The sequence below is a fragment of the Papaver somniferum genome, chromosome 6 (genome assembly GCF_003573695.1).
Source record: "Papaver somniferum cultivar HN1 chromosome 6, ASM357369v1, whole genome shotgun sequence".
Classification (NCBI taxonomy): Eukaryota; Viridiplantae; Streptophyta; class Magnoliopsida; order Ranunculales; family Papaveraceae; genus Papaver; species Papaver somniferum.
The window spans coordinates 117738374-117764476 of record NC_039363.1 but is presented as its reverse complement, the minus strand read 5'-3'; the positions used below and the strand labels follow the sequence as shown (position 1 = coordinate 117764476).

General features: G+C 36.4%; 1 long non-coding RNA gene and 1 pseudogene across 1 annotated transcript; one reads left to right on the top strand and one right to left on the bottom strand.

The window, feature by feature from the left end:
• Positions 1–17687, top strand: LOC113291369 (annotated as a pseudogene).
• Positions 17688–21161: 3474 nt separating this feature from the next.
• On the bottom strand, positions 21162–25709 carry LOC113286091. The gene is made up of 14 exons (XR_003329103.1): positions 25482–25709; positions 25251–25381; positions 24961–25122; positions 24791–24866; positions 24604–24694; positions 24461–24516; positions 24320–24376; positions 24074–24123; positions 23955–23992; positions 23576–23865; positions 22904–23433; positions 22156–22259; positions 21742–21823; positions 21162–21575 (listed from the first exon to the last, which is right to left on the bottom strand). It is a non-coding gene; the product is annotated as an uncharacterized LOC113286091 (long non-coding RNA).
• Between the last annotated feature and the right edge of the window lie 394 nt (positions 25710–26103).

Sequence of the window (26103 nt, the reverse complement as noted above, 5' to 3'; positions counted from 1 at the left end):
ATGACTCAGATGTCAGTGTCACAGACTAATTTTTTGAAGATAAATCAAGGAAATTATGGATTGTACCGCGTAAACCAGATGAGTTAAGGCCTCAGAGGTTGACTGCCGTGAATAAGGGGTTAAATCAGTTAACTTGGAAAATCCCATTGTCTGGTGTTTTTGGTGCCGAAGTATCTAGCATGCTTGGAGGTGGTCTTGTCCCTGGTTGTTTGGTTTTAATTGGTGGTGATCCTATTGCGAGGATAAGTACATTGTTGTTGCAAATTGTTGCAATGGTGGCCCGATGAGGTGATTCTGGTGTCTCAACTCCAGTTTTATATATCTCTGGTAAAGAAGGTGTTTAGCAAATTGATAATAGAGCGCATCGTATGGGAATGAGAATCAAAACCGAAGATTTGCTATTGTACTCGAGTACGGATATTAAGGATATACTAGACAAATCTCGATTACTTTCTCCTCGGGCACTTATTGTTGATTATATTCGAACAATGTATTTAAAGGGAGTGCCTGAAAGTACATGACATATCATGCAGGTAAATGAATTCACTTATACTCTGTTGAGATACACAAAATGCACTGATGTACCTATATTTCTGATAGGCAATGTGACCAAAACTGGTGAGATAGCAAGACCTCGTGTCTTAGAGTACATTGTGGATGTTGTTTTATATATGGATGGGGAGAGGAATTCGTCTCATCGATTCCTTCGATCAGTCAAAAACCGACGTTTGGATCCACATATGAGCTTGGAGTATTTGAAATCTCACAGTCTAGTCTGCAAGCTGTCTGAAACCCTAGTGAGATATTCTTAAGTGAGCAACACTTGGATTTCGATGTTTTAGATGGACTTGTTATTGCTGTAATTGTTAATCAATCTCGAACTTTACTGATTGATATTCAGGAGTTATGCACTCTTGGAATGCCAGTTTCATGGAATGGTATCCTGCAAAGCGGATTTAACATGATCACTCGTGTTCTGATGAAGAAAGCATGTATGAAGCTTCAAGACAATGTCATTTTTGTAAATGTCATTTTTCTAATGAAGTAAGCAAGTGATCTTGCAATAAGGCAAGGAATTTTTTAAGGTTCGATGATGAGCCCAACATCAATTGCGCTACCTTCACCGACTTTTTGACGGAATTTCTAGTCGAAAGTTGCGAGACTTTCATTGTCTTTTTCCGCAGTCCAAACAGATAGATACCACACTTTTTACTCCCATGATTAATCTTAACCTGCTCAAAAAATGCATCTGATAACATTCCTAAGTTCGAGATTGAATTTGACTATAACTGTGAGAACTAAGCTAAATCTTTACATGTTAATGTCACCGAAAAGGTTTGTAGAGAAGCTCGCTGCTGCACCCCTACAGACTCACTAGATCAAATATGATGATCAATTAATCATGATTGATAATCAAATGAATCCAATGTGTTTCAAGAAAGTTGTTCAAATGTTCATCATCTCATAGAAATATATATATAAACCATTTGAAACAAAATCGGTTTAGTTTGCAATTGTACAAAGTGCGTATACAATAACCAATTCATGAACATAATGCCATGGTTTGTAAAACTAGTTCACATACCTTATTCCATTAAAGTTCCAGGGACTTTAGTTCGCAAACGAACCTGAGTTCATGAGTATAAAAATCCATACTTACCGATTTTAGAACTTGACCACCGAGTACAGGAAAAACAGTTCCGGACTTTGTCTTTGTCCAACCGTTCGTAAACAGGGTACTCAAAAAACAGTTCCGGACTTGGCTTTGTCTAGCCATTCGCAAACAGGTTACGCGAACAACAGCTCCGGGCCTTTTCACAGGTAAACTCGTTCGCAACCAAGAGTTCCGGAAATGAACTAGAACTTCACAGTGCACATACTGTGTTATATCCAGGTATTGGTAGTTGTTCTAAGCTTTCATTTAATCATTGAAACATCCTTAGAAGACAACAATAGTAATCTTACACATATCACTAGCTTCAAGTAATTTTCAAGTGACTAATCAATCAATACGAAACTTCCCAAGTTAACATCAAATGACTGTCTCACACAAATCATATAAGATGCTCAAGGTAATTTTCACATGATCATCTTTGACTTAATATTTAGTTTCCAACAAATAAATTGTCTCCAACTAAACTCGTCAAGTATACGATGAACTTAGCTAAAGTTAAAAGATTCCAACACATATTTCGAGAAATAGATAAACGAGATAAACTCGGCTCGAAATATCAAATGTGTATAATGTAAAAGTTTATATAGCTATACGAGTTAGTGTCTTTAGCATAAATAATAGAATAGACTTCTGAGTGATAGATAAGTTTTAGTCTTCCCATACCTTTTGTTGATGAAGATCCTCCAAGATCTTCAGTAGATTTCCTTCTTCAATTGGTGAACGCTGTGAAGTCTAAAGCTCAACTACACACTTATATCCTAATCCGAGACATACCTATAAGTAGACTAGAAATCAAGTATATAGTTTTGATCAACTAAACTTGACAAGCAATCTTGAGATAGCAACGCATGCGAGTTCGCCCGAGCAGTGCTCTAACAATCTTCCCCTTCGTCAATTTTAGTAACAAAACTATCAATACATATGGGTTACAAAATAAATAATCTTTGTAGCTTCTGATCCATCATGCTTGATTTCCTTGGCTCTTCAACTTCTTTGAATTATTCGTTACTTCAAGTTCTCCATCGATTCTGAGTGTGTTCAACTCACCATCATTGTTGTTGAAGATCTGTAGCAATAACAATACGAAAACAAAAGTCTCAAACATTGTTATTCAGTGTCATAGTATTATTATATAGAATCAAAGTCTAATTGCATCGAAACTTTGAAATAATACTGTAATGAATACTTCCATATTATAATGAAAACCACTCCCCCGTACACAATGATCCGTAAACCATATGTATGTAGTGTGAACTACTAGATAATTCTCCCCATTTTTTTCAATTTAAATTGGCAAAGGTATGAAACTATGGGATCATAATGAATTCTCAAAAGATAATTCATGACTTAAAAGAAATATATCAATTTGTTTCGATGATTTCACATAGTCTGTTAGAGCACTGCTCAATCGAACTTGCAAGGCGTTGCTATCTATAGCTTGTTTGTCAAATTTAGTGCTAAAACTATAAGTCTTGATTTCTAGTATACTTATATCTATGTCTCGGACTAGGATAGATTGTGTAGTTGAGCTTTAGACTTCACGATGTTCATCAATTGAAGACGAAGAACTACTAAGGAGAGCTTGTAGAACTTCATCAACAAAAGGTATATGGAGACTGAAACTCATCTATCACTCGGAAAGTCTATTTCTATTCTATCTCATATTTGAGACAAAAGTCGTATAACTATATAGTATTCGATTTATACACATTTGACATTCCGACCTGAGTTTAACTCACTTACATATTTCTCGAAATATGTGTTGGTAAGCTTTCGCTTTAACCAAGTTCATCTTATATTCTTGACGAAAGTCAAAAGATGATCATGTGAAAATGTCCTGGTAACATCTTATATGATTTGTGTGATACGGTCATTTGTTGTAGACTCGGAATATTTCGTATTGATCATTCGATCAGTTGAAAATTGCTTTCAAGCTAATAGTTTGTGTGAGACAACTATTTTCGTCTTCTAAGAATGTTTCAATGATTGAAATGGAGTTTAGAACACTTACCTTAATTGGATTATAGACATAGTACGCGCACTTGCATATATGTTGATCCAAGACTAGTGTAGTATGCATATCTGTATGCGTACTGGCAAGGTCTGGTGAAGTCCGAGAGCCTTGGTATGCGTACCCGCACGCGTACTTGCGAACTCAGTTGAAGTCCGAGAACTTTGATATGCATACACGTACGTGTACTGATTTCAACTGATGTTTGGATGTGTGACAGTATGCGCAGCCGTTTGCGTACTGTTGAACACAGTCCATGTCCGGCTACTTAGGTATGCATAACCATTTGCGTACTTGAGTGAGTTATTAACTAAAATCGGTTATGTCATGAAACAATACATTAATGTAATAAGGAACGCAATCTTTTGCAAACCGTGGCTATAATGTTCATGAATCGATTCGAGTGAATCAAACCGATTTTGCTTCAATTTTGTCTTGTACACTTCTATGAGAATATAAACAATTGAACAACTCTAGAACTAGTTTCATTTGAGTCATTTGAACTAGTTATGGTTAAGATGAATAAGGTTGATATGAAAGTGATCATATGGATAACTTCGGTTAACTATTGTTGAGCCAACAAGGTGTACACACTTAGGTGCGGTTACTCATATCTAAATAAAGGTACATTTCATTTGTTTGTAACAAGCTAAGTTCGATCTAACAGTTGAAAGATATTAGCTTGAGTCTAATCAGGTTTTCATCTAACGGTGAATATTGAATGCTTTGTTACCAAGGTAAAATTGATTGCAAACCCTGATTTGAAAACTATATAAGGGAGAACTCTAGCAACTGGGAAACCTAATCCCCATACCTTCTGTGTGATAATAGTTGCGACTAGAGTCGATTCTTCTTTAACCTTAGGTTTTTTCCAAAACCCTGTAGGTTAACAACTTGAAGACTTCATTGGGATTGTGAAGCCATACCCAACGATTTTCTCTGTAGTTGCATGTTCTGATCTTGCCGGTTTCTATCGTATCGAGACTATCTTCTCTGAGATTTGCTCGAGATTTAATCTCATATAGGCAAGATAAAAAGTAGTCAAAAATATCTTTGTCTCGTCGTTTGTGATTCCACAATATCTTGTTTCGCTTCCATACGATTAAGATTATTGTGGGGTGATTGATAATACTAAGATGTTCTTCCGGAATATAAGTCCGGTTTATCAATTGGTTCCTGTGCACCTTGATTTATCAAAAGAAGAAACAAAACTCATAGGTATTTCTATGGGAGACAGATTTATCTATTCCAATAGACTTTTCTGTGTGAGACATATTTGTTTATCAAGTCTTCGACTTTGGGTCGTAGAAACTCCTTTTTGTGGGTGAGATCAGCTAAGGGAATCAAGTGCATAGAATCCTGCTGGGGTTCAGAGACGTACGGATCGCAACTATACCTTGATCAGCGTGAGATTGATTAGGGCTCAACTACATTCCAGTCTGAAGTTCATTGGTAGCAGGCTAGTGTCTGTAGCAGCTTAATACAATGTGGTGTTCAAAGCTGGACTAGGTCCCGGGGTTTTTCTGCATTTGCGGTTTCCTCGTTAACAAAATTTCTGGTGTTTGTGTTATTTCTTTTCCGCATTATATTTTTTTATATAATTGAAATATCACATGTTGTGCGTTAAGATCAATCAGTTCGTGAATCCGGCCTTTGGGTTGTTGATTGAATTGATTGACACTTGGATATTGGTTTGTGATACCGTCCAAGTTATTTCTCTTATTCAATTGGGCTCGCAAATTCCTATTTTTTTGATTGCGGATTGAATTCGGAAATTGAGATATAAACTCTTTGATATACTTTTCTAAAGATTGAGTCTGACTGTCTAGTTGATGCTCTTGAAAGTAAATTGGAGTTTGTCCATACAGATTGCTAAGCCAAATATTGGGTGGGGTTGTTAGACCCCCGCTTTTGCAATTGGTATATCAGAGCAAGAAAACACATTTAAGACCTCATAAGTATGTGGTTGTGGCAATCTGATTTCTATGGACCTAAGAAGTATCTCACAAAAACACACTTTGAGATGTCTTCTAAAGTTTTTGATTATGCCAAAAGTCTTGGGTTTACCTCAAAGGATAACTCCTTAGCAGATTCTTCTGAATCCCGGGGTAAAAACATGACAATTGACACCTTGTCAGAATCTAAAATGGAACTCACCAGATCGTTAAAAAAATCTGTTGAAAGCATTGTTTTTCAAGTTTCTAAAATCAAGACACTTGAAGAAAAGAATGATCATCTCATTGATGAATTTAAGAAGACTTTTGAGAGAGAACGTGAACTTTATTGCTTTATTGAATCTCTCTCTAACAATATCGAAAAATTAGTTCAAGAAACTACTCTACAGCGTAAAAAGATTAGTATGCTTGAAGATACTATTAAATAAGACTCAATTAGAGAAGAACGTTTAATCAAGGATCATTCATCAGACATAAACAACCATCGTGTTGAAAAAGAGAAACTTGCTGCATCTCTTCGATGTGCCCAAGAATAGTGTGACACCTTGAAAAAGGAAAACTCTGTTTTAATGAGCAAGTCATCCTCAATACCTTTTTCAAATACTCATAAGGTATTACCAAGCGTGAAGAAAATTCACTTCAAGGAATTACCTGCTTTGAATCACTTGCAAAATTCGCATGTGTCGGAAAAGGTTATGAGTCAAGAGAATTATGTTTCTGATCCACGATATTGTTATTTTTGTGGGAAAAAGAATCGACATGTTCTATATTGTTTTGTTAGAAAGAAACAGATTTCTGATCTTTGAGATCTACTTATTTTTACAGTCGACAAAATAAATTGTCTGATGACATCTATAATGGATTTATTCCTGCAGAAAACCAGAACTCTCATAAAAAGGATTTCAATGGTCACTCATCTCGAAATCTCTTATGGAATCGTGTCCCTTCTCATGGTGCAAATTCTTACACCACAAATACATACATTCCCAGTAGTATGAGAATAAAACTGGTAAGTCTAGAGGGTGGATATCTCACAATTCTGATAATCTGGAACCAATCTCCATAGGCCCTAGACTTAATCCTCAAAAAAATCCCTCTGATGGATTTTCTAAAACGGTTATGTCAAATTCTTATGGAATAAGAAATAGCCGAAGGAAGGAAAGAAATACAAGGTTCAAACTCTTAGATGGTATTCACATCTCATCTCTCAATACTCATGATGGGATTACATCTCACCTTGATGCCTAGCTCTAGTTAATTTCATCCTTGTATCTAACTTGAGAGTTGCAAAGATGATATTTTCGAGATGCTCAAGTATACTATTGATTACCATTTGTTTTGGGTTTGGGTTTGGTGTTTTCCCTTTGTGAGAAGTTTGAGTCAGTTCTTGACTTCTTGTAACTAGTATATATCTTCCTTATGCTCTGATTAAATATTTTATTCATTGAGCCATGATGGTGACAGATATTTGAAAACATAGAGTATTTTCTCTTTCTTGGATCTTTTTTGATCCACTTACCTTTGTCATCCGGTCCACGAACGTCCGTGTTCTTACTTGGGAGTTTTAGGGTTTCCATAACAAGGGTTTTCTCCTCTTGTTTATAAACACATATATTTTACATATTGTTTTTCCATCCCTAATAAAAAAAAATGTAGAACTCTTCAAGACCTCAGGAAGTGGTGAATCTTGAGATGGAAGAAGACGTTAAAGGATCTGATTCAGTTCAAGAACTTGTCTTGAAAAAGATGATTGCAAGGAAAGAGTACAATTCCTGGATTAGTGAATCTTTCAAGGATTTAATTCTTTTTCAGAATGACTCAAAGGTCGAATTTTCGAATCTTCAACTGCAAATATATCATCTCATTGATGGTCAGACCAAAATCCTTGAAAATCAAAATATCTTGATTCGGAATCAGAAGAAACTCATCGTGGATTGTGTCAAAACTAGGCATCTTGCCCGCATTGTTGATCGAAAAGTTAATGTTTCTAACTCATGAACATGAAGTCGTCACCGTCAAAATAATCAAGGATATCAGTGATACCTTTTATGATGGACCCTTTCAAAGGTATGATGTTATCAAAGAAACTTGATTTTTTATTTTGTCTAGGAAACTTCTTATGAGAATTTATTCTCGTGTTTTAAGAAGGATAACTAGGGTTTGAAATAGCAATTATTGTGAGTACACATAGCTATTGCCAACGATTTTCATCTTGCAATGTTTTTAGATTTATTTATTTAAATTCTACAGTTTATTTGGAAGATGATTTTGCAATATTAATCTTTATTGGTTTTATATATTGCAAACTTTTACAAGATATGTGTGTTTACGTCCGTGAAGTATGACTTTCCCATATATGCTCAAAAATTAAGTCTATCATATATCTTTATGTAAATATTGATGAAATATAGAATGAACTTTTGGCACCAAAGATTAAGTCTATTATACGTCATTGTGCAAATAGTGATGAAAAATAGAATGAATCTTTGATTATTCCGCAGTATTGGTCTTTCCCTGATCCACATCTTTGTGAAAGTAATGCGTTGTTCCGTAAGTTTTCGTATGTTGAGCATGGCCAATTGTATTAATCTTTTCCTTTGTGGTTAATTCAATTGAGATATTTGGATACAAATTCATGTTTCATGTGATTTGATTATGTCCAAAGAAATCCTTCTTTTCCTGTAAAAGTAAGGTCGCTCTTGTTGTTCTTTCGGGGATGACATTTTATGGGGGAGAGTTCTTTTTGAACTTGTGCTTAATTGCAAAATTTTTGTGGGGAGTGCGGATATGGAATATTGTAGGAGTTTTCTTGTATCTTTAGAAACTCCTTGATGAATGCATTTAGCTTCGGCTATATGATTGCATCTAAATAAGTTGATATGTTGTTCTCTTTTGGTCATGAAGTATCTCTATGGAAATTTCATTAGGATCCCACTAGTTTTCGTACCTTTGACAATTTATATTGACAAAAAGGGGGAGAATTAATGTGTAGTTCACACTACAAATACATATGGTTTACAGATCATTATGTAAGGGGGAGTGATTTTCATTGTGAGATGAAGTATTGACTAAGGGGGAGTGATACATATCACCATAGTATTATTGTCAAAATTGTGGTACAACTGAACTTTGAATCTGTGTAATTATACTATGACACTGTATAACAATGATTGAGAGCAACTGTTTTCTCATTGTTATAGCTATGGATCTTCAACAACTATGATGCTGATTTGAACACGTTCAGAATCACTGGAGTACTTGGAAGTAACGAAGATTTAGAGTAATGTTGAAGAACCAAGGAGATCAAGCATTTGGATGAGAAGCTACAAAGTTTTATTTATTTTGTAATCCATATGTATTGATAGTTTTTTCACTAAAATTGACAAAGGAGGAGATTTTTAGAGCACTGCTCGGTCGAAATCGCAAGCGTTGCTATCTCAAGCTTGTTTGTCAAGTTTAGTGATCAAAACTATAAGTCTTGATTTCTAGTCTACTTATAGCTATGTCTCGGACTAGGATATATTGTGTAGTTGAGCTTTAGACTTCACGGCGTTCATCAATTGAAGACGAAAAACTACCAAGGAGAGCTTGTGGAACTTCATCAACAAAAGGTATATGGAGACTGAAAATCATCTCTCACTAGGAAAGTATATTTCTACTATATATCCTATTTGAGACAAAAGTCGTTTAACTATATAGTATTAGATTTATACACATTTGATATTTCGGGCTGAGTTTAACTCGCTTACATATTTCTCGAAATATGTGTTGGTAAGATTTCGCTTTAACCAAGTTCATCTTATACTCTTGATAAAAGTCAAAATATGATCATGTGAAAATCGCATGGTAACATCTTATATGATTTGTGTAAGACAATCATTTGATGTAGACTCAGAATGTTTCGTATTGATCATTCGATCACTTGAAAATTTCTTTGGAGCTAATAGTTTGTGTGAGACAGATATTGTCGTCTTTTAAGAATGTTTGAATGATTGAAATGGAGTTTAGAACACTTACCTTAATTGTATCATAGACATAGTATGCGTATTTGCATATATGTTGATCCAAGATCTGTGTAGTATGCATACTCGTGTGCGTATTTTCAAGGTCAGGTGAAGTCCGGAAGCCTTGGTATGCGTACCCGTACGCGTACTGGCGAACTCAATTGAAGTCCGGGAACTTTGGTATGCATACCCGTACGCTACTGATTTCAACTGATGTTTGGATGTGTGATAGTATGCATACCCGTTTGCGTACTGTTGAACACAGTCCATGTCCGACTACTTAGGTATGCGTACCCGTTTGCATACTTGAGTGAGTTATGTTATAAAATCGGTTATGTCATGAACCAATACATTAATGTAATAAGGAATGCAATCTTTTGCAAACCGTGGATATAATGTTCGTGAATCGATTCGAGCGAATCAAAATGAAAAAGCAGGGGTCTAACAACCACACCCAATATTTCGTTTGGAAATATGAATAGACAAACTCCAATATACTTTCAAGAGAATCAACTAGACATTTAGACTCAATCTATAAAAAAGTATATCAAAGAGTTTATATCTCAATTTGTCAATTCAATCCGCAATCAAACAAATAGCAATTTGCGAGCCTGATTAAATAAGAGAAATAACTTGGACGGTATCATAAACCAATATCCAAGTGTCAATCAATTCAATCAACAATACAAAAATCGGATTCAAGAACTGATTGATCTAAACGCACAACCTGTGATATTTCTATTATATAACAAAATATAATACGGAAAAAAAATAACACAGAAACCAGAAATTTTGTTAACGAGGAAACCAAAAATGCAGAAAAACCCCGGGACCTAGTCCAGCTTTGAACACCACACTGTATTAAGCCGCTACAGACACTAGCCTACTACCAATGAATTTCGGACTGGAATATAGTTGAGTCCTAATCAATCTCACACTGATCAAGGTACAGTTGCGCTCCTTACGTCTCTGAACCCCTGCAGGATTATACGCACTTGATTCCCTTAGATGGTCTCACCCACAACCAAGAGTTGCTACGACCCAAAGTCGAAGACTTGATAAACAAATCTGTCTCACACAGAAAAGTATATTGGAATAGATAAATCTGTCTCCCATAGAAATACCTATGAGTTTTGTTCCGTCTTTTGATAAATCAAGGTGCATATGAACCATTTGATAACCCGAACTTATATTCCTGAAGAACAACCTAGTATTATCAATCACCTCACAATAATCTTAATGGTATGGAAGCGAAACAAGATATTGCCGAACTAAAGACAAAGATATTTGTGACTTCTTTTAATCTTACCTATCGGAGATAAATCTCAAGCAAATCTTAGCAAAGATAATACTCAATCACGATAGTAGAATTAAGATCAGAACACACAACTACTGAGAAAATAGTTGGGTCTGGCTTCACAATCCCAATGAAGTCTTCAAGTCGTTAACCTACAGGGTTTCCTGAAAAACATAAGGTTAAAGGATAATCGACTCTAGCTTATGCAACTAGTATCACACAGGAGGTGTGGGGATTAGGTTTCCCAGTTGCTAGAGTTCTCCTTTATATAGTTTTCAAATCATGGTTTGCGATCTAAGTTACCTTGGTAACAAAGCATTCAATATTCACCGTTAGATGAAAAAACTTATTAGATTCAAGCTAATATATTTCAACCGTTAGATAGAACTTAACTTGTTATACACAAATGAAATGTACCCACATTTAGGTTTATGTAGCCGCACCTAGACGTGTACACCATGTTGGCTTAACCGTAGTTAACCGAGGTTAGAAAAGGAAGTCGTAGAAAAGTTGGTTCAGGACATGCTTAATACTGGGTTGATTCAAGAGAGTCATAGTCCTTTTGCTTCACTGATAGACGCATTTATGTGTCTATATTAGTCTCAATTCTCTGTAATATTAGTACTCGATTTTGTTTATTTTGATATTTTATGTCTTGTAGGTGTTTTTTGGAGAAATAAGTATTTGCGACGAGAATAATGAAATGGGTTGGCCTGGTATTTCCATGTATCAGCAACCACAATGACAAAATGCAGCTGGCCTGATATTTTCATATATCAGCAGCATTCGCGGCCAAGGAACGATGCTAACGGAAACAGAGAATTATCCTCGTTTATTTGGTCGAGCACTCTGACAAGTTACTTCTGGAGAAGCACCTTATCATTTCACAGAGTGGTCAAAGGGGGTGACGTGTCAAGGTATACACCACATCTCATTTTCTTATCAAACCAGAAGAATAGTTTTAAGTAGTTGCTGTCGAACCAAGGCAAGGGTACTGAAGAGAAAGGGGGGATGGACCGGATTCATCCTTGGACAGAGTTTTATGGAGTTTTCAAGCCGGTAAACTAACTGAAATATAAGCGGATGCTGCTGCCAGTTGGGTTGTTGAACGGTGAAGTGAATCATGATTTCAGGTGGAAATTCAGAGGAGAAACTGATGCTGCAAAGAGTATAGATACATGTTGTTGGATGTGGACGGAGTCTGGTGTTTATATGGACTGAAAATGGGTTGTATGTAGATCGTGTTTGCATGAATGGAGTCGAGCTGGTGGTACATCAGAAAAAGTGGAGTTTATATAGTCGCTCGAGTGGGTTACATGTCTAGGTCTAGGAGTTGGCTGAGTTTGATTGTCAGTAGTTGTTGGTTTGAACAGATATGGCAGGAGGGCAACAGACGTACGAGAACGATGGTGTTATAGCCAGGGAAAGATGCTCGTCTGTTGAATATGACTGAACTTGGTGGAGCTGTTGCAGTCGTCGAAGAAAGGAGCTGACAGTAGTCTTCTACTCAAAGCTGATGTGACGTCGATGAAACTAAGAAGCTAGAACTGTGGTATTGATTGGCAGAGATGGATTCTGTATTGGAATGAGGGCTATGTGTTGTAGCCTAGCGAGAAGAACAAGTAATAACCGATAGGGAGTATGAACTGCGACAAATTCCTTGAGTTGCTGCTGACTTCGGAAGAGAGCTCAGTTTGAAAACTGGTGTTAATGGACTGGGCCTAGGAAGATATAGATATGAGTCATCGGATGGGTCTTATTTTGGAATGCTTGGCACCACTATATAAACACACAACAAAGAACAAGAGGGAATGGGGGGCGAGAGCCGTAGACAGAGAAGAAGGAAGGGAGGGAGGCTGCTGCTGTTGCGGCTTCACAGCCGTTTACGGTTTGAAGTTTTGTTTCAATTCCGTTTTTCGATTATCTATTGATTTTATTTGATATTTGTTTATGGCTTTTGAGAAAGTCATGGCTAACTAGATCCATATTAGGGTTTAGGTAGAAACCAATTCAATTGTGTACTCTCTACGATGATATTTTTAATAATGATTTGATTGATTAGTATTTTCACTTCATATAGCTTGGTGTATAATTGTTCACGTGATTATTTTGATTATTTATGCTTTTCAATTGATATGGCGTGCTTGGGTTAAATTCTTTGACGTGATATGCTTTAGGATTGATAAATAATGCTTTATAGAATCACTACCGATGAAGCGAAGGAATTTACAGCGGAGAAACAATATTTTGGAATTTAACATACTATCTTCCGAGACATGAAATCAATTTCAATATTTGTCTTGAGTAATATATAAAAATTAGTAGAGTTCACACGATTTAATTGGTGGAAACCGAAAACCATGATAACCCGTTTTCATTTTGTTTATTGTTAAAATTATTATTATTTCATTTTGTTCCGACCTTTTGAAAATCGTTAAAACATTACTTATTTGATTATTTAGTTTTGGTATTAGTTAGAAGAGTATTTCACACTCCTCGTGGGAATGACCTGTACTTGCCATTGTCTACTAGTTAGACGTTGTGCACTTGCAGTATTTTATTGTAGGTTTCCCAACCTACCAAGTTTTTGGCGCCGCTGCCGGGGAGTGGTTGCATAATACACTCTGATTGATATCAATTTTTGTATATAGTTTATTTTCATTTTTTTTACATAATTTTTTTTTCTTCTTTTTCTTTTAGATTTTTTTTTAGTTCCTTTTTACGCAGTTTATTTTATTTTTTTTAGGTACCTTAGAAAGTGTTGCGGGTGAAAATAAAGTATGGATTCACAAATCTTTTACAAGAGCAACTTGGAAGATCCATTAGAGGTTTGCTTAGCTCATTTTGGGTATGATTTTGATGATGATAGTGTTATTTGTGAAGTTAATGCCTTATTAGACTCCACACCGCTGCTAGACACTAATAAATGGAAGCCCAAACTAGAAGCTCTAGTTTTGCCCGAGATTCGACTAGTTCCATCAGTCGAGGAAGCTCCGACTTTGACCCTTAAGCTATCAAGTTATGATTGTTTTCATCTTGGAGATATTAATACTGAAACTGTTGTTTCTGAGAATGAGTCAATTAGTCATGATATTATTGCGCCATTGAGCCTTTGTTCCACGGATGAATTTGAGCCAATATCTGTTTGTGTGTCTGATTTTGTTGAATTTGAACCAATATCCGTCGAAGTTATTACCGCTGATTTAGAGCCTGATTTAGGGCATGCACCTCAGCAATAAGCTATTGAACAATTTATATCTCATTGTGTGAATGATTTACATTTCCTGACACTTAGTAAACATCAAAACCATCTATGTTTTTCTATATCCATCTCTTAATGTTTCCATGTGATTAGTTTGACTCCGAATATGATGTCCATAGTGCAACTATCTGAGTAGAGCTCTGTCACTTATATATGAATTTTAGTATGCTTGAGTGCAAACTCGTGTACATCAATTGGAATTTCGCATCAGGGTACTTCCTCTTGTAGTCAATAAGTATGCCAACCAAGGAGATTCTTTAGTGCCTTCCAAGGTTCGTTGTAGATAGCTAGGGTCTGGAGTATTAAGGTTTTGTGGGTATATCTCTTGTAAGCCCTCCCGAGACTATAACTCGGCCACTAGGGACACCTAGGGGTTTAAAGGCTTATTGCATACGTTAAATGCAATCGACGATGCCTGCGAAAGTGAGTTAGGATTTTATTTTGTAGTTTTGATTTGCTCGGGACTAGCAAATAATAAGTTTGGGGGTATTTGATAGACGCATTTATGTGTCTATATTAGTCTCAATTCTCTGTAATATTAGTACTCGGTTTTGTTTATTTTGATATTTTATGTCTTGTAGGTGTTTTTTGGAGAAATAAGTATTTGCGACGAGAATAATGAAATGGGGTTGGCCTGGTATTTCCATGTATCAGCAACCACAATGACAAAATGCAGCTGGCCTGATATTTTCATATATCAGCAGCATTCGCGGCCAAGGAACGATGCTAACGGAAACAGAGAATTATCCTCGTTTATTTGGTCGAGCACTCTGACAAGTTACTTCTGGAGAAGCACCTTATCATTTCACAGAGTGGTCAAAGGGGGTGACGTGTCAAGGTCTACACCACATCTCATTTTCTTATCAAACCAGAAGAATAGTTCTAAGTAGCTGCTGTCGAACCAAGGCAAGGGTACTGAAGAGAAAGGGGGGATGGACCGGATTCAGCCTTGGACAGAGTTTTATGGAGTTTTCAAGCCGGTAAACTAAATGAAATATAAGCGGATGCTGCTGCCAGTTGGGTTGTTGAACGGTGAAGTGAATCATGATTTCAGGTGGAAATTCAGAGGAGAAACTGATGCTGCGAAGAGTATAGATGCATGTTGTTGGCTGTGGACGGAGTCTGGTGTTTATATGGCCTGAAAATGGGTTGTATGCAGATCGTGTTTGCATGAATGGAGTCGAGCTGGTGGTACAGCAGAAAAAATGGAGTTTATATAGTCGCTCGAGTGGGTTACATGTCTAGGTCTAGGAGTTGGCTGAGTTTGATTGTCAGTAGTTGTTGGTTTGAACAGAGATGGCAGGAGGGCAACAGACTTACGAGAACGATGGTGTTATAGCCAGGGAAAGATGCTCGTCTGTTGAATATGACTGAACTTGGTGGAGCTGTTGCAGTCGTCGAAGAAAGGAGATGACAGTAGTCTTCTACTCAAAGCTGATGTGACGTCGATGAAACTAAGAATCTAGAACTGTGGTATCGATTGGCAGAGATGGATTCTGTATTGGATGAGGGATATGTGTTGTAGCCTAGCGAGAAGAACAAGTAATAACCGATAGGGAGTATGAACTGCGACAAATTCCTTGAGTTGTTGCTGACTTCGGAAGAGAGCTCAGTTTGAAAACTGGTGTTAATGGACTGGGCCTAGGAAGATATAGATATGAGTCATCGGATGGGTCTTATTTTGGAATGCTTGGCAGCACTATATAAACACACAACAGAGAACAAGAGGGAATGGGAGGCGAGAGCCTTAGACAGAGAAGAAGGAAGGAAGGGAGGCTGCTGCTGTTGCGGCTTCACAGTCGTTTACGGTTTGAAGTTTTGTTTCAATTCCGTTTTTCGATTAGCTATTGATTTTATTTGATATTTGTTTATGGATTTTGAGAAAGCCATGGCTAACTAGATCCATATTAGGGTTTAGATAGAAACCAATTCAATTGTGTACTCTCTACGATGATATTTTTAATAATGATTTGATTGATTAGTATTTTCACTTCATATAGCTTGGTGTATAATTGTTCATGTGATTATTTTGATTATTTATGCTTTTCAATTGATATGGCGTGCTTGGGTTAAATTCTTTGACGTGATATGCTTTAGGATTGATAAATAATGCTTTATAGAATCACTACCGATGAAGCGAAGGAATTTACAGGGAGAAACAATATTTTGGAATTTAACATACTATCTTCCGAGACATGAAATCAATTTCAATATTTGTATTGAGTAATATATAAAAATTAGTAGAGTTCACACGATTTAATTGGTGGAAACCGAAAACCCTGATAACCCGTTTTCATTTTGTTTATTGTTAAAATTATTATTATTTCATTTTGTTCCGACCTTTTAAAAATCGTTAAAACATTACTTATTTGATTATTTAGTTTTGGTATTAGTTAGCAGAGTATTTCACACTCCTCGTGGGAACGACCTGTACTTGCCATTGTCTACTAGTTAGACGCTGTGCACTTGCAGTATTTTATTGTAGGTTTCCCAACCTACCATTCACCTATATTACTCATTAAGAAAAAAGATGGCTCTTGGAAATTTTGTGTATACTATAGGAAACTGAATGATATCACAATTAAAGACAAGTTCTTATTCCTCTAATTGAAGAGTTACTAGATGAATTAAATTGAGCAATCATTTTTAAAAAGATTGATCTCACTTCTGGTTATCATCAAATCAGGATGGATTTATCTGACATTTTCAAAACTGCTTTTAGAACACATCAGGGTCATTATGAGTTTAGAGTTATGCCTTTTTGCCTTACAAATGTACCAGCTACTTTTCAGTCTCTCATGAATTTCATCTTTAAACCTTACTTAAGGAAGTTCATCTTAGTCTTTTTTGATGACATTTTGGTTTATAGTAAATATGTGGAGGAACATGTATTACACTTAACACAAACCTTGTCACTCTTGAGAGCACATTCCTTATTTGCCAACAAGAAAAAATGTTGTTTTGCTCAACCTCAGCTGGATTATTTGGGCCATCTTATTACTTCACAAGGAGTTGCTGCTGACCCTGATAAAATTGCTGCAATGCAAACTTGGCCACAACCAGTTAACTTGAAGCAGTTGAGGTTTTTTTTTGGGTTTGACTGGTTATTATAGAATATTTGTCAAGGGTTATGGAGTTCTCAGCAAGCCACTTACAGATATGTTGAAGAAAGATTCTTTTGTGTGGTCTCCTTTAGCCTTACAAGCATTTTCTGCTTTGAAACAAGCAATGATTTCTTCTCCAGTTCTGGCTCTTCCAAATTTTTCTCAACCATTTACACTGGAAACAGATGCTTGCTCTACAGGGGTTGGGGCAGTATTGATGCAAAATGGAAGACCAATTGCGTTTTATAGCAAAGCTTTAGGGCCCAAAGCATTGGCTTTATCCACTTATGAGAAAGAATTATTGGTCATTGTCATGGCAGTCCAAAAATGGAGGCACTATCTTTCTCATAGTCAGTTCATTATTCATACAGATCACTAAAGCTTGAAGTATCTTATGGAACAAAGGCTTACTACTGTCTTGCAACAGAAGTGGCTCATGAAATTGATGTGACTGGATTATGTTATCAAGTACGAAAAGGGAATGGAAAACAAAGTGGCAGATGCCTTATATAGGCTTCCTCATGATGCTTCTACATGTCAAGCTATGGCAGTTTCTCAGCCACAATGGTGTCAGGATATTATTGCAAGTTACACTGAGGACTCTCATGCCCAACAATTAATTTTTGAACTCCTCATCACTCCTACCAACAAGTTGTACTCACTTAAAGATGGCATTCTCAGATTCAAGTCTAGACTCTATGTTGGTTCTCACATGAACATCAGGAAAACCATCATTCTCTCTGTGCATACTTCAGCTGTAGGAGGACATTCTGGGATGATGGGCACTTACAATAGAGAAAAAGCTTATTTCTACTGGCCTCATATGAAGGAAGATATCTTCGCATTTGTTGCTGCCTGTGATGTTTTCCAATGCAATAAGAATGATCATTCTTCCCCTGCTGGACTATTACAACCACTTCAAATTCCAGGAGAGCATGGCAGCACATTTCTATGGATTTCATAGAGGGTTTGCCTATGTCTTACAAGAAGACTGTCATTTTGGTAGTGGTGGACATGCTTACTAAATATATTCATTTTATTGCCTTGAGTCACCCTTTCACTGCTATCTCAGTAGCCAAGGAATTCATGCACCATATCTTCAAACTTCATGGTCTTCCAAGCTCCATAGTATCTGACAGGGATAAGGTATTTATTAGCTCTTTCTGGCAACATTTATTTAAATTTCTGGGAACTCAATTGAACCTCAGTACATCATACCATCCACAAACAGATGGACAAACTGAGAGAACCAATGCTTGCTTGGAACAATATTTGAGGTGCATGACCGGTGTTACTCCTAAGCAATGGTTTAAATGGTTGTCCTTGTTGAATGGTGGTTCAACACCAATTACCATACCAGTCTGAAGATGACACCATTTCAGGCTTTATATGGCTACATTCCCCCACACATGGCTTTTACAGTGCAGGCTACTACATCTGTTGCAGCTGTACAAGAATATCTTCAGGAAAGAGATCACATTCTGCAGTTACTCAAGGATGATCTGATTCAATCCCAACACAGAATTAAACATTTTGCTGATCTTAAAAGGACTGACAGATCTTTTACAGAGGGAGACTTGGTTTTCTTGAAGTTACAGCCTTATAGACAATCTTCAGTGGCTCTCAGAACTAATATGAAGCTTGCTGCAAAATATTTTGGCCCTTTTGAAGTCTTAAACAAAGTGGGTGCTGTTGCTTATAAGTTGAAGTTGCCTGTTGGTTCAAGAATTCACCCTGTGTTTCATGTTTCACAATTAAAGAAAAAAATGGGTTAGCACATTTTTCCCACTCCTACCCTGCCACTGGTGGATAGTTCAGGTACATTCATTGTCACCCATATTGTTGTGTTGGACTCCAGATATATTATCAGGGATGATACCACTTTTCCTCAAGTTTTGATTCAATGGGCTGGAGCTCCTGCTGAAGATGCAACATGGGAGGACATTGGCCATATTTATTTCCAATTCCCAGACTTTATCCTTGAGGACAAGGATTTTCCAAAGAAGGGGGTATTGTCATGTACCTAGTGTTTCTCTTTAGCTGGATGGGCCATGACAACCTAATTAGACTTTTTCTTTGTTAATCCCATTGTGGGAATGTATTTCTCTTATCCTGTTTTAGGTTACTTTGTTTGATGTTTGCACCCATCGGCTGATTCATCATTTCTTTGGTTTATCTTCTCGGATTGGTTGTGAGAGAAAACTATTCAACCAATAATTGAAATTTATTAAGGCTCATTCCTTGTCTGTGGAAGAGAAGGCACTGAAATTTGGTGAATCTGGAATTCAGTTCATGACAAATAGTTGTTTTCATGAACTATTAGCATCAAAGCACAAGTTATTGAAATAATCATTACGAAACATTCCAAGTCTACACCATACGATTGTATCACACAAACCATGTAAAATGTTACTCGGCGATTTTCACATGATCGTCTTTTGATTTTCGTCAAGAATATAAGATGAACTTGGTTGAAGAGAAAGCTTACAACACATATTTCGAGAAATATGTAAGCGAGTTAAATTTGGCTTGAAATCTCAAATGTGTATAATCAAATACTATATAGCAATACGACTTTTGTCTCAATATAGTAGATAGAGTAGAAATAGACTTTCCAAGTGATAGATGAGTTCCAGTCTCCATATACCTTTTGTTGATGAAGTTCCACAAGCTTTCCTTAGTAGTTTTTCGTCTTCAAATGATGAACGCTGTGAACTCTAAAGCTCAACTACACAATCTATCCTAGTCCGAGACATTGCTATAAGTAGACTAGAAATCAAGACTTTATAGTTTTGATCACTAACATTGACAAATAAGCTTGAGGTAGCAACGCTTGCGAGTTCGACCGAGCAGTGCTCTAACAATCTCCCCCTTTGTCAATTTTAATGACAAAACTATCAATACATATGGATTACAAAATAAATAAACTTTGTAGCTTCTCATCCAAATGGTTGATCTCCTTGGTTCTTCAACATTACTCGAAATCTTTGTCACTTCCAAGTACTCCAGTGATTCTGAACGTGTTCAACTCAGCATCATAGTTGTTAAAGATAATAACAATGAGAAAACAGATGTTCTTAATCATTGTTATACAGTATCGTAGTATTATTACACGGCATGAAAGTTCAATTGTACCACAACTTTGACAACAATACTATGGTGATACGTATCACTCCTCCTTAGTCAATACTTCATCTCACAATGAAAACCACTCCCCTTTACATAATGATACATAAACCATATATATTTGTAGTATGTGTTAGAGCATTGCTAGGTCGAACTCGCATGCGTTGCTATCTCAAGCATGTTTGTCAATGTTAGTGATCAAAACTATAAGTCTTGATTTCTAGCCTATTTATGAATGTCTCGGACTAGGACATAGATAGTGTAGTTGAGCTTAGATCTCTCGGCGTTCATCATTTGAAGACGAAGAACCACTACACCATTTTTAGCGATTTGTAACGGCAGGGTTTAGTTGCAAAGGGGGTTGCAACAGTTCCAATATGTTACGAAAGTGGATGTTGCAAATCTTCGCAACGGCTCAAAAGCAGTTGCGAATATTCGGTCGCAACAGTTTGCAACTGTTGCAACGTAAAATGGTCGCAACAGTTTGAAACAGTTGCGAAATTAGGAGGTCGAACAGTTAGAAACAGTTACGAAATTAGGAGGTCGCAACAGAATGTTGCAATTGCGAAATTTTTGCAACATCAAAAAAATAGTGGTTTTGACCGGCCAAAACCAGGTCTCAATTACACTCCCCTGTAACAAAACCAAGTTTCCCTGACTATCAAAGCCAGTCAAAATCAAGTTTTTAATCCAACAAAACTATCAAAAAAAATATTTGTTCTAGAATTTAATCCACCATGTCATTCAATGATCAACTCCATATACACAAAAATTAAGAACCACGTTACAAAAGTTCTAAGGACATACAAATTTTGTGTGGTATCAAAAGATCTTATTCATAACATAAGGATCTTATTCAGTATGATTCTATAAGGTTTGACATCACTCTGCAAGTTTATTTTATCAATAACTTCAACAAGTACCATACCTTCCGAGTAAAGAGTTGATAAATGATGACTTCCCAACACCTTTTAGGTCCAAAGATGAAGTACTGGAAAACATTTCTATCTGATTGTTGCTTCTTGCGATCTAACCTTATTCGTCTGGTTATATGCAGGACAAAGGAAATGTTTCCTTGGTATCCGATGTAAACCAAATTGGCTACACTTTTAACCGGATCTAACAATGTCATAAGGGTCCACTGCATTCAGATTTATTGCATTTAAAGAAGTGAAATTCCAAACTGACACACAGCAGGGAAAGCACACTTGAAAAACTTAAAAGGAATAAAAGAATAAACTCCAGCAAATGAAAATCTTTTATTTCTTTGAGAAAGCAAACAAAGAGAAAGTAGTGAATGCACATACCTGTGCCAAGAATCCATCAAAGGATTACTCTCCTAATGCAGTCTTCTCTGCAGATTCCTTATGTGGAGCTTTACTCCAAGGACTGTAATTCCAAAATATAAGTAATATTAGGTTTCATATGAGAGTGAGCATAATAAAAATATTCACAGAAACACAGTGAAATAAAGACTGATTCATAAAATATATTTCAATTAAATTGTTCTGTTTGCTTCTTTCTTTTGTTCATATGCACATGCAAAGTTATGAAAGTTTAGTAAGACTGTTGATAATGCACTTGCAAGTAACAAATGATTTGAGGCTGCTAGCCAGTTCGTAGAAATGACGGTTTTGCAGAAATGTGTAGCATCTAATACATGTTGTGAAATCATAACAATGCGGTAAAAAAATAAAAAATAGCTAGTTTTAAAATATCACCTTTCTGGTGGAGTTGAAAAAAGTTCATTAAGTTCAGCAGGTCGTAATACGCCAACCCTAGTAGACAGTGGTGCAGGGATGCAGAGCTGACACTCCCTATATTCCTGAACACATTTCATCAAGAAGATTAGTAGGCATATAAAAACAGATGACAGATAAGTTCTAACTATTCGATTATACTGCGAGTCATGGACAAGAACTCGGTCCAAGTGTAGCGCCTTAGTTTTTGTTTCTTAAAATTTTATCAAGCCACTAAAACATATCTCCTAGAGTTCTAGTAACTTTCAACTACAAAACAGCTGCACTAACTGTCCAAAACATGAACTATTCTAGAATGTTTTCAGAACTTATATTTTGGCTCGTAGTTTACAATTAGAGGGTTAACAATCGAAAATTTTCTAACTTGAACTATATGTGCATTTCTCATTCCTGCATTATCCATAGTAAGAATCCAAATTACTTATTCAAAAAACAGTAACTGCCGCTACATTTAAGAGCCTACCAAGCAGTTAACCAGAAGCATACTAAGCTAATATTTCGTATTCTTTGATCACAGGTTCATAATTCAGAAATGTGGACGGTTATGATTGTAGGCCATATAGAAACCTCAAATTATAAATAATCTTAGAATGCATTGATGAAAATTAAATGTCTAAGAGATAAAAAAAAAACATATTATTACACGATGTGATGGAAGTACCGCAACATTACTACTAGTTTGAATCAATGGGGAACAAGAATTAAATACCTGTCATACAAATGGGATGTGGATTTGTTTCTTGTCCACCTTGATTGCTGCTTGCCATTTCATATTGTTGTAATAGACACCTCTCAGCAAGTATGTCCCATGTTCTGAGAAGTTTTTTGCCGATGCATCTTTCTACGTTTGATACCTTGGACTAGAAATTAATAATGTTTTGTTAGTGGAAAGATTATAGAATATTTAAATAGTCATTGGATTATACAACCGTGTCTGAAAAACTTCCTTTTGGTTATGCTAAAATATGTAGTAGAGTCATAAATGGTACAACGCTCACAGTAGATGCATGAACTCTAAATAGGTCAGTGTCAAGTGTAGATGCTGCTGAATGCAGAAAATGACTGAATCTGGTGATACTCTATTCAGAACTAGTTACATCAGAATCCATGTAAAAAAATTGGCCATCATTAATAAATAAACGACAACAGACTGATAATGCCATCATTAATAAATAAACCGTGAGTGCATCCCTTTCCCGGGCCACCAGCTGAAAAGGATCCACCTCCTCCCATTAAAAACTGTAGAAAGATGAGCAGATTAAGATCTTTAAAGGATAAAGCAACGAGATACATGTGAGGCAAATGTATAACTAATCCAAAAAGAAATATTATTTTCAGTTAATCAGTAATAGTGTGAAAGTCCCAAGACAAAATGCGGAACCTGAAGTACAGTAGCAGCCATGGCATCCTTCTTGTTAAGCTAACCCCGGGGAACTTCAATTGCAAGGGCAACATGAGTTACCAGTCGTCATATAAGGAAAATAAAGAACTGGTCAAGAAGAACCTTAACCAATTGAAGGGCAATACGAGACGAATTCCCAGCGTCCAGTATATGAAAGTACGAAAAGATTTATATACACCGGTGAAGCAGCCGCAATACGCGAATCACCTCCTACATATTTAGCATCGGAGGAGGTATAGGCTATGTACTTGGTGTTCGAAGAGGATCACCTGCAGGGTAATTTAACCCTTTATAATTTAGACACACAAGTTCATACAATCTCAAAGTAAACTAATGATATATAAGCATTAAGACATACTTCAGGGTAAACACCGATATAGTGATCCAAAGAATGCCCTGCAATGAAATTGCGCCATTTCAATACAGGTATACATGAAATATAAACTTAATAAAATGTTAAAAAGAACCAAGACATACTTCAATCTCAGTCTTGGATTATGAGAGGAACTGTCCGCATAGAAAAGCCACTGTTTGATTAGCGACAACCAGTACAGATTAAAGTCAGTGAGTAAAGTATTCGAAAAATGACAATTGTCCAACTCATGCATGCACCAAAATACATGCTATCCTGTACTAATTCTGAACCAAGCAACTAAGCTTTAGAGTATAAAAATGATCCAAAAACAAGGCCCATTTCAGATAAGAGGTTAAAAGAATTCCAACCTGCACCGCTGAGATGCTAATAGCACCATTAATAACTCCATCCATGAAACCCAAGTCCTGAAACCAAAAACTGACAAATGTTTATAACATCAAATAGTTAATAAACGTTGATAGAAAGAGGAAAGGAACAAGAAGAATTACCTGACCCATATCGCTTAGCAAAAGATCACCATCTACTTCCCGCTCCAGCGCAACATCTATTATCAAAACAAGATTTAGATTAATCAAATGAAGATCTAGCACAAGCAAATCAAATTAACACAAAAAAAAAAAAAAAAACTGACTGTTTCACTAGCATTGAATCAGATATGTGTAAACCAATCCATTGGTGTCCACTCTCAGATGATGTTTCTCCGCTTAGTCTAGAGCCACATCCTAAAACAAAACACAAAGTAAACAATCAAAAACTAATTCCAAACTTCAGCCGTCAACTAATAAAATCACAAATTTAAGTATCAAACATGAACTTACCAATATCAAGGAGCACCCGCGGAACATCATCCCCGGGCAACGCAAGAAGCTCTAATACTCTTTCAGACAGATTTTCCTTTATACCACAAAATCGACTAGAATTAGTAAACGAAATCAAATTATTTGACTAGAATTGCTAAAAATATGTTGAGGAATTATGATTATTAAACCTGAATTTTAGTATACAACAAGAAGAGGTATGTTTCCTAGTTCCATGACATTTTTGTGCACCAAAGCTGAATGGTACTTCTGTTTGTTAGTCTTGATAGTAGCCAGAACAACACCTGAATCTTTTCCAGCTTGAACTGAAATAGACTTTGCAGTAGCTAACCCTACAATACACCAAATTACCACCAACATCAACAAATCATTAGCAAAAACCCTAAAATCTAAACAACGGAATCGAAATAAAACCCAAATCAGAACTCAACAGTACAAGACCAGCTGTTGTTTTTCTTACCAAAGTGTTTGAAGGTGTTAACGTTGTATAGATTATTAGGTTCTTTCTGAACTGAACCATTTGATTTCTATTTCCAAACTCTTTGACGAGGAAAGCGTCATTCCTCTTCACGATCTCTCAAATCACAAACCCTAAAAATTTAGGGATTTCACACAAATCAGATTCAATCAAACCCAGAATCAAAAATCAAACATAGGGATGAAATCAAGCGAGACACTTTATTATACTTACAAGGAAATGAGAAGTTTAGGGCCTTTCTTCTTCTCTGTATTGCTGCTCTTGAGAGTTTTTGGAGACGACATAAGAGAGACTGAACCCTAAAACAACTTTCGTATGTAAACCTCGAAACCCTAAAGCGAAAAATAAATAGGTCGGCTTGATATGAAATTTGAGATCTCTGAAACCTATGAATTTCATACAAGACAGAAGCGAATGAGAGACAGAAGAGAATGAGAGATGAAAGCGAGAGAGAAAGAGAGATGAGAATGAGATAGAATAGAGTTCGATGATAATAATAGGCTAAACCCGAGTCAGTTTCACATATGAATGGGCTGAAATCGAGTCAGCTTAAATGTGTGTGCAGCCACACTCACGAGTCGCACGCGTACTACCCAATTTAGTTGCGATCGTAACAGTTTAAAAAGTAGTGAGTTTTTTAACTCGTAGGAACTGTTGCAAAAAATTTGCAACTGAAATTTGCAACTCAAAATTCGCAACAGGGGTAAGCTGTTGCGACTTCTAGTTACTAATCCCTGAATTTGGTGTAGTGAACTACAAAGGGGAGCTTGTGGAACTTCATCAACAAAAGGTGTGTGGAGACTTAAACTCATCTATCACTTGGAAAGTCTATTTT